The sequence below is a fragment of the Pagrus pagrus genome, assembly GCF_965226575.1.
Source record: "Pagrus pagrus genome assembly, chromosome: 6".
NCBI classification, from domain to species: Eukaryota; Metazoa; Chordata; class Actinopteri; order Spariformes; family Sparidae; genus Pagrus; species Pagrus pagrus.
In genome coordinates this window covers 35,557,923-35,569,896 of record NC_140190.1, presented here as the reverse complement: position 1 = coordinate 35,569,896, position 11,974 = coordinate 35,557,923, and the positions used below count along the sequence as shown (strand labels likewise).

At 41.8% G+C, this 11,974-nt stretch overlaps 1 protein-coding gene across 3 annotated transcripts in view; it reads left to right on the top strand.

Annotated features, from left to right (window-relative positions):
• The first annotated feature begins 3,002 nt into the window (after nucleotides 1-3,002).
• The window catches only part of LOC311259036 (piggyBac transposable element-derived protein 4-like), a 29,231-nt gene continuing 20,259 nt past the window's right edge, over nucleotides 3,003-11,974 (top strand). For 2 of the 3 annotated variants that reach the window (XM_084355838.1, XM_084355837.1), the window contains exon 1: nucleotides 3,003-3,523. The gene's annotated coding sequence lies outside the window, so the exon portion shown is untranslated. The remainder of the gene's footprint in view (nucleotides 3,524-11,974) is intronic. The other variant, XM_084355836.1, reaches the window with a different exon arrangement.

Sequence of the window (11,974 nt, the reverse complement as noted above, 5' to 3'; positions counted from 1 at the left end):
TCCAATGATATTTTTTGTAGAGCACATTGAGCTGGACTTGTGTGTCTCACCCCTTCGGGGTTAGAACCCTAATAAACCAGTACAATCCTAATAAGAAGAAATCGGATTTTACAGATGCAAAGCTTTTACAAGGAGATGCATCGTGGTTTCAGCCCAGTTTATATCCGATGCACACCACTCCAACCGATGCAATGTATCATAGACCCTTGCATCGATGCACTGATTGCGCATCGGATAAAATGCCCATCACTACACTATAGTCAATATTTACAAATATGAAAGGTAGTCTTATGAATAATAAAAAACAATCTTCTCAAACTAATTTATAAAACACAACAGATATAGAGCAGAACATTTTATGTATCTTTCTTTTTTTCCTTTTTTTTGGCTTGTTTTTTTCATTTTTTGTTGGCAACTTAATAGCTCAAAAAATCTCCTTTCTCTCCACTCCTCTCTCATTTCTCTCATTCCTCTCCACTCCACTCCACAACAACAGTCTCCTGTTTCCCTTTGCAAAAACTCTCACAAATTCATCCATGTCCAAGTGTTTGTTAGGGACTTCTCATGGGCCAAGATCTCCAGGTTCCTTTTTCTCTTGTGTAACAGTGAGACGATAGGGGGTTAGAGCCCGTGACAATGTGGAGAAGGAAATCTCACATGCTGTTGAAGACACACCAATTACCAGGGCTGTTACATACAATTTATTCAACTCAGGAAAGGCTTCCTTGTACTCCTGCAGGTGTTTACACACAGTGGACAGGTCTGTTTCATTTGGACATTTCTCAAGCAACAACTGTTTTGCCACAAGGATTTCATTTTTCAGACTTGCATTGTCTGCCACTATGCCAGCCAGCACAGCCAGAGGGTGCAACTGGGTTGAATCTAGAAATGCACTAGATGGGGATGCAAGACTAGATATGGCTTTCATCAGGTCAACATTTCTCTGTAAAAAATCTAGTTTCCATTTCTGAAATGGCCCTGTCAAAGAGGTTGAGCAGAGATCTTTTCAGAGACTGATGGGGATTAAGGATAGGATCATCAGAGTCTGTATGGCCCACAGTTGAGAGAACAACACTTTGACGAAGGTGTTTGCTCATTGTTCTCCTTCTCTTTGGAGGATGTGAATCATCTCCAGCAGCCGACTGAGATGACTCTGCCCAATACTCATCTTCACAAATGTTTTTTAGCACCGACAACCTCAGAAGCACTGCACATATCCACAGACTGAGACTGTAGAATTGCATTTGCTGGTTTCAAGACACCAAGCACCCGCACTAGAAACTTTTCCAGTCTCAAAGAAGTGATGCCTCTTAATTTGACATTGCAGGCCTCATCATCCTCTGTCATCTCAGATAGGATACTGAGAATATGGTCTTGATTTTCAACAATGCACCTTGTCACCTCATAGTGGCTTGTCCATGGGATTTCAAGCAGCATTTTAAGATTAGGTGCATCATATTTCTTGGACACACGGTGGTGCTGAAAAAACTTGGAGAGGTCAAAAAATCTTTTTGCACATGGTTCACTCTGCATGGCATGCACAACTACTAGGTGCAGTTGATGGTTCTAGCAGTGGATATATGGGACATATCTAGCAAGCTTCTTTTGGAGCAGAGCTTGTACACCACCTCTTACCCCACTCATCACAGAAGCCCCATCATAACACTGGCTAAATATGTTGTCAGCACTGTAGCCAGCATCAGAAAGGTGTGTCAATATCTCAGAGGTGATGTACTCTGCATCAAGTTGATGCAAGTCAAGCAACCCGATAAGATGCTCCTCTGGCATGGAATTGCTGACAAAGTGAATCATCACAGACATTGCACCTGTCCCACTAAACTCATTTACACAGAGAAACTTAACAGCACTGCCCACACTCTTGACATAGTGTTGTTTTTTTTCAAGTTGTGTTTTACCAACCAACAGGGAGTCAACAGTTCCCCCTGTAGCCTCTCTGCTTTTGTGCTGAGTCCATACAGTTGAAGCATGCTGGACACATGCCTCTGTAGCCCCTTGTCTCGATCAAGTGCTGCTTTCCAGTTGTTAAAACCAGTTAAGGTAAAAACAACATCCCTCTCATTAACAGTGCTGCCATATTTCTGACAGGGGAAACAGAAGCAGGCATCTCACACCACAGAATACTCTAGCCATGGTCGAGTGCGGTACCAAGCAGGATTGAATTATCTCAATTTTGTACCAAATGCACGCTTTGGGTAGCTACCCAGTATTGACTGAGATGTGGTGCATTGCCATTTAAGTCACTGGGTAGCTGAGCAGGCTGCTTTGGGGCAGCACTTGTTGGGGGGATGGAGGGAGGTGCAGGAGAAGCAGTGCTTGCTGATGCTAAAGGTGCAGTTATGCTAGCAGCTGTCTCTGATGTACTAGCAGCAGCATCATTGCTACTACTATTAGTACATGCAGGAGCAGCACTACACTTTTTAAAAAAAGAAACTGCATTACACAGCATTAACTTTCTCTTTGTGAGCTGCTGGAAGCTGGAGCAGAAAATAAGTAAGCTGGCTTTGTAAAAAAAACGCTGTGATTGTATGAAACAAAACAGTGCAGAACTACAGCCTGGGGCGGGCTTTACGTAGGGGTCTGTCAGACACAGGTCATTTGTCTTCAGTTTGTCACATGCAGTGGACGTGGGCGCTCATCTCTGTGCTTGTAACACTGCTGCTTCTTCAAAGTCTTACCGCTCCGTGGCCGTGGTGAAACCTGACACTACACTGTCAGGCTACGTCTTGGCTCATTTGCATACTGCAACAGTGATTGGATGTTTACTGAGGGCTGAGGGGAGGGGAGGGGTGTGTGTGTGTGTGTGCTGCGCAGCCTGTGAATGCACGCACAGCGGAGGGACAGAGAGATGAGAGGGAGGCTGATACTGTATCGTGTGTGTCCCTTTTTCAGCAGATTTTTCTGCTACTGCAGATAATTTTGTCAACTTGTAATATATATTATGATATATTAAAATGTGCTTTCTCAACTTCTAAAATTTTGATTTGAGGGGGCAAGACATTTATTTGAGGGGGCGCTGCCCCCTCTTGCCCCTGCGTAGAGCCGGCCTCGGTCCTGCATCGTCTCTGCAGCCCACCCACTGGTAAAACGGGGCTCAGCTCCTGTCCTGTCTGCGCGAAAACACTCCCCCCTCTCCCAGGAGATATCCGAGAGGGGGGGCGTTCATCCCCGAGGTGACGTTCGGTGTGTCCAGCGGTAAGATAGCAATGTTTCGCAATGTCGTCGCTCAGAGCTAGACACGCAAATTGCTCTGTTGTTGGTTGTAAAAATCAACATAAGTGCCTATATTCTGTCCCGGCTACAGAAGACACAGTGGTTGCGTTTCATCTGTAACGACAACGTGCCGGCTATGGTTCCTGTAAGTTTGTTTGTGTGTGCTAACCACTTCACATCGGACTGCTTCAGTAACGAGGGTCAGTACAAAGCTGGCTTTGCCTCGACACTGACCCTCGTAAAAAGGTCAGTCCCAACCATACGGGACCCAGCAACTGCACCCAAGCCACAGGTAAGACATGTTTTGATAGTATTTACAGTTGCCTACGAGTATGGTGAAGTCAGCTTGAAATTGGCTAACTAGTTAGGTCCGCTTCAGTCGGCTATGCAATGGCGTTTGAAGCAAGTTTAATGTTAATAATATTACGAGGGAGCTTGGTTGTCACAGTAAAAAGTCTGGAAACGTGCAGACTGGAGACAGAGACTATGCGAACAGTGTCCAAGAGTGTGTTGGAGACAAACACAGCTTTCGCTAGCTGTATTTAGATGTTATCTGTTGCAGGTCAGTGGGGGATGGGACCCAGGTGGTTGTGTTGGGGAGTGGGGAGTCTCTCATGTAATGGTGGACAACACACAAATTCCTGAGTGTTGGCTTGTTAAGCTTATACAACCAGTCGAACGACAGCATCTCGGCGAGCCATAGTGATACATCCACCGTAAACATTAGCAGATGCTACTGCTAGTGTAAGTGGCATCCTCTCCCTGAGAGGGGCGTGTAGCAGGCAAGGCAGGCGTTGACAGACGGAGCTCATTAGCATTTAAAGGTGCAGGCACAGAAACAGCCTGTTTTCAGTAGAGCTCAGTAGAGCTCACTTGAGCAACTTTTAGACAGCTGAAATTCAGGACCATGGATGGGTTTGGGGCAATACATTTCGAATACAGTGTTGTTGGACCTCTGACAGCTGTGTGAAATTGATGAAAAACAGTATATTATGGGACCTTTAAGGCCTGCCACAAACTTACTCCAGTTTTGGCGCGTGGGTTAAAAATATGGGGGAGATGGATGAAATCAATTTCTGATCCTCGAAGCGCTTCCTTATTGCTGTTAATTTTATTATTGAAAGCCGTGTGAATTAAAATGTCTTTCAGGTTTGTATTCCTTCTGTAGGCGGAGATCATGTGGCACTACTGCAGTGCGACACAGCCCTCCCTCGTCCCCTGAAAATTGTTTTTTTTTTTTACAGTTTTCAGAAACCTCGTATGGCTGTCTGACTATGTTACATTCATAGGGACGAGGGATGGACGGCCGCGTTATAATTGTGTAATTTTGGGTAAAGGTGCCGCCGACCTCTGCTTTGATGCACCTAAGGAAGCGCCTCGAGTAACCCCTAAGCTGCAGCACACTTAAAAGGGTTCAGGTGGACTCCTCCACATGCTCCGGGAAGGTGCAGATCCTGTGGAAGCGTAGATGCTGTCTTATGTGTTTCTGAAATATTTCTTACAGATAAAATGAATAGAAAGACTTTGCCTGTCTCCAATTCCATGATAAGACGGAGGACACGTTTAGCATTGACAAACACCTTCAAGAAATTAGGGATGACTGCACAAATTTGACTGACTTTCAAATGACAACGGAGAGGGACCTTGGAGATTTCAGAGGAGAGGTTTTTGAGGAACCAAATTGCACAGACAGTCCAACTTATTCAGACATCGCAACTAGTGTAGTCTTTAGTGAGGAGGAAGGTGATATCGAAGTAGATGAGGTGGACATAACTGAGGGCCCTGTAGCTGGCAGCTGTGATGAGCAGATTCAGTCATCTGACTCAGAACATTCTGATGATGAAGTCTATAAGACATATTCACTTTCTGACAGCATTTCCATCTCATCTCATCTCATCTCATCTCATCATCTTCCACTTTGTCCGGGGTCGGGTCTTGGTGGCAGCAGGCTCAGTAGGGAGCTCCAGACCTCCCTCTTCCCAGCGACACTTTCCGGCTCCTCCGGGAGGATCCCGAGGCGTTCCCAGGCCAGATGAGATATGTAATCTCTACAGCGGGTTCTGGGTCTGCCCCGTGTCCACCAGCGGGTCCTTTGGTTGCCGCCCCGACTGGCACCAATGACCGTCTGACCACAGCTCTTAGCGGCCGCCTCTACAATGGAGGCGCTGAACATGGTCCATTCAGATTCCATGTCCCCAGTGTCCCCCGGGATGAGCGAAAAGTTCTACCTGGGGTGGGAGTTGAAGACCTGACGGACCAGGGCCTCCGCCAGACATTCCCAGTTCACCCTCACTACTCGTTTGGGTTTCCCAGGTCTGTCCGGCAGCCTCCCCTGCCACCTGATCCAACTTACCACCAGGTGGTGATCAGTTGACAACTCCGCTCCTCTCTTCGCCAGAGTGTCCGAGACATACGGCCGCAGGTCCGATGATACGACCACAAGGCCAGATCTGCTAAAGGTTTGCATGTATTAAAACGTGCGCAAACTCCTTGCACACGAAAAATAATGTACAAACTGATTTATTAACAGTGCGCAAAAAGGGTTGCGTCTGTCAAAGGTGCAAAATAGCGCGTCTGCATTCAGTTAGTACATTTGCAGCAATGAATATGCAACATGGGGCGTTTACACGCAATTGTGCGTGTTGTGGGTGAAGAAAATGTAAATATATTAATTTAGCACACGCAAAGTGGTTTATCAAACTGGAAAGCAATTTTGCCCATAGAAACTCTAAATTTACCACGTCTCAAAGGGAGGTGCAAACAGTTTGTATGCGTAATTGCACACAGATGGCTGCAGTTATTGTTGCAAGAAGGAGATGCCAAAACAATGGAAGGAGACGCCGAGAACGCATTTTTCACCCTCATGTGAACATTTTTGGGATGAATGAGAAAACTATCATTAGAACATATCGCCTATCCAGCCTTGTCATTTTGGAGCTGTTGGAGGAACTCAGAGCGGATTTGGAGCCAGCTACGAGAAGGAGTCACGAATACCTGCAATAACAAAACTCCTTGCAAGTTTACTATTATTATTATTATTATATTTATTATTTATTATACGCCAATTTTTATTTTGTTCTTCTTCTGATGTCTTGGTATCTCCTTTTCACTTCACCCACTGTTTGCCTGTTTTTTCCAACAGCATTAACTTTTTCACCGATTTTCTCCCACACAGCGTTCCTTTGCGCGACCGTCAGATTCCTTTGCTGCAGCTCATTGAAATGTTTATTCTCTTCCTCTACCAACACTTCTAATTCCAAAGGGTCAAATTTCACTTTGCGCTTTCGCTCTCTCAAACTCGCAATACTGAAAACCATGAAACACGCTAAACCCTCATTTAAATAGGCGTGTCTCCAACACGTTTGCAACTGTTGTCATTAACGCAATCACTCTTAGTAAATCGCCCGCAAACCGCGGTTCAACCCTACATGCAAATTTCTAGATTGCGCACGCAGATTAGTACAAGAAATTTGGGATCTTAGTAGATCCGGCCCACAAAGTCTATCATCGACCTTTGGCCTAAGGTGGCCTGGTACCAAGCAGTGTATTTGGTACCAGGCCACCTTAGGCCACCCTATGCTCGAACATGGTGTTTGTTATGGCCAATCCATGACTAGCACAGATGTCCAAAAACAAAACCCCCTTCGGGTTCAGATCGGGCAGGCCGTTCCTCCCTGACAGCATTTCCAACTGGGCAACACACTTTGGTATTTCTTTGGTTGCTTTGACAGCACTTTTGGGCATACTTCGCATTTGCTGTCCTGATCTTCCAAAGGATGCTAGGACCCTCCTTAAAGGATAAGTACCGTTTTTTACAACCTGGACCTTATTTCTGGCAAAACATATGGTCATTTACTCACCCAGATAACTTTGGTGTCATTCGGCGTCGTTCGGACGAAATTAGATCCAGTGTAGCGGCATTATATCCATATAATGGGAGAGACGGGGCAGCGACACACAGCCTCTATATAACGCATTATCTGCCACGAAACTAGTTCATTTCATCAATATTTTGTTATGAAATGCTAGCGCTATTAGCCTCTGAGTCCGGGCTCGTCTATTGTCAACATCCGGGGTCTGTAGGCTGATCTACTACCTCTGACCTGGAAGATGTCGTCTCTGAGCTGCGCGCGCACCCGCGACAGCGCGGCTTGTTTACCTGTAGCTGCTACTGCTAGTTTGACCCCGGATGTTGATAACGGACGAGCCCGGACTCAGAGGCTAATAGCGCTAGCATTTCATAACAAAATATTGATGAAATTAACTAGTTTCGTGGCAGATAATGCGTTATATAGAGGCTGTGTGTCGCTGCCCCGTCTCTCCCATTATATGGATATATCGCCGCTACACTGGATCTAATTTCGTCCGAACGACGCCGAATGACACCAAAGTTATCTGGGTGAGTAAGTGATCATATATTTTGCCAGAAATAAGGTCCAGGTTGTAAAAAACGGTAGTTATCCTTTAAGACTAAGACCAAATACTCTATTCTGGAAAAGGCTGGAGGACAGTATCGCTACTTTGGTATCCTGCCATCTCTTAGAAATACACTGTCCAAGTACACCCACACACTGGTGGTGTGTTTCACTTTCAAGTTGCAAATAAACATTGATGGACTTACTCTGTTTAAGAGTTCTAGTCTGCAACTGTGACTAGAACTAGACCTCAACCTAGGTCTTCTACTGAGCGTTCCCATGAAAGAACCAGTAGTAATAGGTTTGTTCTGTGGACCAAAGAAACCTAGCTCAGCAAAAGAGTTCCTCAAAGATTTCGTTAGAGTTACAACAGCTTGAGAAAGGTTTTGATTTTGAGGGTAGGAATTTGAAGCTCAAACTGGACACAGTCATTTGTGACACACCGGCCAGGTCCTTTGTTAAAAACACAAAGAACCACAATGGCTACCATGGTTGTGACAAATGTGCACAGCCTGGAAAATACATTAACAAACGCGTGACATATCCATGTACAGACTATGCCCTAAGGACAGACGAATCATTCGAAAACAAGGTTTGTTTTTGTTTTGTTTTTTGCTTTGTTTTTTTTTTTTTTTTAAATATATTTTATATTATTTATTAACACAGATACTAGAAATAGCAATAGAAAGCAAAACAAATAGCACGCTTCCTTGCCTTTCAAATCACCACACCCCCACCCCTTAAATGGTCTCAGGCACTATAACTACAAACCTTATAAGCAACCTCAAAAGAAATATCGAGAGGACAAAAACATGTACATCACAACGACATCAAATAATTTTCCGTTTGAGCCCAAATTTCAACATAACCCACATCATTATTTTCCAGACTAAAGGCTACGTTCTCTAAATTCACTGCCTCCATTGCCTCGGTGACCCACTCCCTCTCCAATGGGGTTTTGGAACAGATCCAGTTGTTGATGATCACCTTTTTTGTGATCATGCATAAAGAGAGGAACACTTTCTTGTCCTTTGGTGGAACTTTATTAAAATTATGTAGATCTCCTAATATACATGACTCTGGTGTTAGTGGAATAGTTATGTTAATGTGGTTCATAGCGTGTTTTGTTATACCAAACCACATTTCTTTTATTTATGGCAATCCCAGAGTAAATGAAACAAAGTTCCATCAGTATTGCCACATTTTGGACATTTACTGTCTTCTTGTAAGCCCATTGTAAATAGTTTTGACGGTGTGTAGTATAATCTGTTGAGTATGTTGAATTGTCTTAGTTTATTTTTTTATACATCGAAAAGGTTGCCTTGCATTTTTCCATATAACGTTCCAGGACAGCAACATCAAATTGATCGCCAATGCTATCATTCAGAGTTGAATACCATAATTTAACTGCATTTTTATTGGGCAGGTTATGACTGTAAAGAACATTTTCAAATGTGTGTACACAAATTCTCAGCTTGGTAATATCAAGGTAATATAGTTCAAGTACTCACTCTTTGGAATATTATAATCAGTGATTAACTCATCAAAGTTTTTAAAACAATTGCAATTATTATTATTAGAGAATGTGTGACAAAGCCTAGTCACTCCATTGTCCTTCCACTTTTTCCAATTAATAACCTTTTTGTTCACTGTTATATTTGGGTTCTGCCATATTGGCTGATTTATTGAAGTATCTGTGTCAATTCTTAAGACCTTTGCACATGACTTTAAAATGTTGAATGACACTTCAATGGGAGTTCCAATCAGTACCTTAGGAAATGTTTTCATATAGTATAGACATCCTGAGTCAATATTTAAGTTTTGTAACATATTCTCCTGAATGGTTTTCCAGTCTTTAATCACACCGGGATCAAAAAACATATTTACTTGCTGACAACCAAATGATAATACTAATGAAAAATGTTAGGGAGCTGCAAACCACCTTTTTTGTATGGATTAGACAACCTCAAGTATGAGCGTCGCGCCTTTTTACCATGCCAAATAAATGCTGAGATTGCTTTATGTAAGTCATCAAACCAGGCTTTTTGTATGCTAGTGGGCAGCATTCTCAATATGTAGTTGACAGTAGGGAGGATATTCATTTTTACAATATTTACTCGACCCCACAGAGATATGGGAAGGCTTGACCAGCGATCAATATTCGCGCTTATTTTATTATAGGTTTGAGTGAGATTAATATCTCTTGTTTGATAGATACTTGATGTAATTTTTAGTCCCAGATATGTTAATTCTGTTTGTTTCCATTTTATTTTGGTATTCCGTACACATGTGATATGTGATAGTACAAGTTTTATTTAAGGGCATCAACTCACATTTCTCCCAATTTACTTTATATCCTGACAGAGAGCTGTACTGAGTTGAGATCTGTGTGAGATGAAGAAGAGAGGATTCTACATATGTTAAATACAAAATTATGTCATCACAGTACAGTGATATTTTATGTTTGATTTCCAATATATATGCCTTTAATATTATTTTCAGATCTTATTATCTCAGCTAATGGCTCAACAACCAAATTAAATAGGAGACCTGAAATTGGGCACCCTTGTTTTGTGCCTTGATGTAAAGTGAATGGTTTTGAAAATAAGTCATTTGTTCTTACTGAAGCTGTAGGATTGTGGTAGAGCATTTTGATCCACTGTATAAAGTTGGTGCCGAACCCATATATCTGTAGAGCACTAAACAAGAATGACCATTCAATGCTGTCAAACACTTTTTCAGCATCAATAGTACACAGTGCAGCTGACAGAGGGAGCTTTTTTGAATGTTGTATGATATTATGATATTAAATAATTTCCTTGTATTATCAGATGAGTATCGTTTCTTCACAAAACCAGTTTGGTCACTATGTATCAGCTTTCCAATTAGCTTAAATAATCTTGCTGCAAGAACTTTAGCCTGGATTTTATTATCCAGGTTGGCTAGAGATTTTGGACGATAGTTCTTGCACAAGAGAGGATCTTTACCTTTTTTATGGATTAATGTAATATGTGAATGATTAAATAACGGTGAGAAACTGATGTTTTCATATGATGCTTGATACATCTGCAAAAGGAGGGGTGATAGATCCCCACTGAACTCCTGATAGAACTCTGCATTATAACCATCAGGCCCCAGACATTTATTTTAACAAAATAATTTATGGCCTGATTTATTTCAGATAGAGTTATGGGCTGCTCTAATGTGTGTTTTTCCTCTTCTGTTAAGAAGGACAGCTTTACATTATTAAAAAACGTTTCTAGTAGTGACTCAGGGTTATCATCACCTTCAGACTCATGAAGGTTTTTGTAAAATTCCGTAAAAGTTTTGTTTATTTGATCTGGATTGGAGGATATCGAGTCATTTAGTAATCTGATACTAGAAATTTATTTTTTTGTCATCTGTTTTTTCAGTCTTGAGGCTAACAGCTTTCCTGCCTTTTCCCCACTTTCATAATCATTTAATTTTGCTGTCTTTAGTTTATATTCAATTTTTTCTCTTATAATGTCATCATATTTCATTTTTAGTTTGCACAGTTCTGTCCATATTTCATTCTTGTATTCGTTTGACAGTGAACTTTGTAACAGCTTAATTTTTTGTTAACAATTTGCTTTCCCTTTTGCTGCTGTATCTTCTTCTTGAAGCTACAGCTCTTAATTAGCTCCCCTCTGAGGCAACATTTTAATGCTTCCCATATCATTGGCAAATCATTTATGGAGTTTTTGTTAATATCCATAAATGTATGATTGTATTCACTTATTTGTTTCTTAATTTCTGAATCTCTGAACAGAGAATCATTGACCTTCCACTGTTTAAAACACACTGGTGCTGATTTTAATTCAAGGTCAATCTAATAGGACTATGATCAGATATCTACGGTGGCCCTGAAGTGCAAAACACAACGGCAAATCAGAAAACACAACAGCAAATCAGAAAACACAACGGCAAATCAGAAAACACAACAACAAATCAGAAAACACAACAACAAATCAGAAAACACAACGGCAAAACAGAAAACACAACAACAAATCAGAAAACACAACGGCAAAACAGAAAACACAACAACAAATCAGAAAACACAACAACAAATCAGAAAGCACAACAACAAATCAGAAAACACAACGGCAAAACAGAAAACACAACAGCAAATCAGAAAACACAACAACAAATCAGAAAACACAACAACAAAACAGAAAACACAACGGCAAATCAGAAAACACAACAACAAATCAGAAAACACAACGGCAAAACAGAAAACTCAACAACAAATCAGAAAACACAACAACAAAACAGAAAACACAACAACAAATCAGAAAACAAAACAGAAA